General features: G+C 63.5%; 1 protein-coding gene across 1 annotated transcript in view; it reads left to right on the forward strand.

Moving 5' to 3' along the window:
* Positions 1-1,171, forward strand: part of LOC102381781 (zinc finger protein 420-like) — a 33,170-nt gene that overhangs the window by 5,284 nt on the left and 26,715 nt on the right. The gene's annotated exons all lie outside the window — the stretch shown is intronic.

Genomic DNA, 1,171 nt, shown 5'->3' on the forward strand with positions numbered 1-1,171 from the left:
CGGGCCTGGGGCCGGGCTGTGCGCGGCTGCCCAGGAGCAGAAGAGAACTGGGGTGTGGGCGGGGCGGGGCGGAGCTCCTCACGCGCCGCCCTCGGGACACCTGCCCGGCAGCGGGAGGCCCCGACCCACGTCTCTGCCAGTCCCTGTTCCCCTCAGCACTGCCGGGAGTAACTAGGAATAACGGTCACAAGCTGACTGAGAGTAGGTTCAGACTAGACATCAGGAGGCGCTGCTTCCCTGTCAGGGAGGGGAGGACCTGGAACCAACTTCCAAGGGAAGTGGTGCTGGCTCCTACCCTGGGGGATTTCAGAAGGAGGCTAGACAGACACCTAGCCGGGGTCCTTTGACCCCAGCATTATTTCCTGCCCAGAGCAGGGGCTCGGACTTGATGACCTGCTCAGGTCCCTTCCAACCCAGCCAACTATGAAACTCTCCAGCTTCATGTCTAAGGCGGTCTGTTAGCAAGAAGTACATCCGCCTGATACTGGATTCGTAGCAATATAAAGAAAATTGTCTGTATCAGATATCCGCCCAATGGGGCCGATAAATGCCCCTGCTGTGCGCAGCCACAGCGCAACACGCAAGCAGTGAGGAGCAGGGCAGGGCCGGCAGCGTGCAGAGCTGCCTCCAGCTGGTCAGTCCATTGTGGTGGAAGGGAAGGGGAGGGGCCCTGGGGAGCAGATCAACTCCTCTGCAGGTGAGGGAGGGAGGGGGTAGGGACAGGTGCTGCCCAACCAGGGCAGTGCGGGACAAAGGCTTGTGGCTGGGGCGGGGGTGGCTACTGCCATTGCTGGCACCCCGATTTCGCCCCAGCCCAGCTCCCAGTGCCGCCACCACTTGCCCAGCACAGCCCAGGTGGGTGGAGATGGGGATTAATCCGGGGCTGCCCCAGGCAGGCAGTGGTGAAACTTGGGGTGGGTGCAGTCCCCTCCCAGTGCTGCCAGTGCTTGCTTGGAGACCCACCCCCACCAAGAACAACCCCACGCAGCCTGGCTCCCTCCTGCCACGCCTCTCCTCTCCCCTCCCCTCCCCTCCCCCCCCCACTCAGATTCGGTGCCCACCCCCGCCATGTCCTCCCAGGATGCAAGCAGTGACTGGAACCACTCCACCCCCCCACAAACCACAGCTTTGTCCTGCCCCGCCCAGGCAACACCTGCCCCTACCCCCTCAC

Source organism: Alligator sinensis, unplaced genomic scaffold (genome assembly GCF_000455745.1).
Source record: "Alligator sinensis unplaced genomic scaffold, ASM45574v1 scaffold1426_1, whole genome shotgun sequence".
Taxonomy (NCBI): Eukaryota; Metazoa; Chordata; order Crocodylia; family Alligatoridae; genus Alligator; species Alligator sinensis.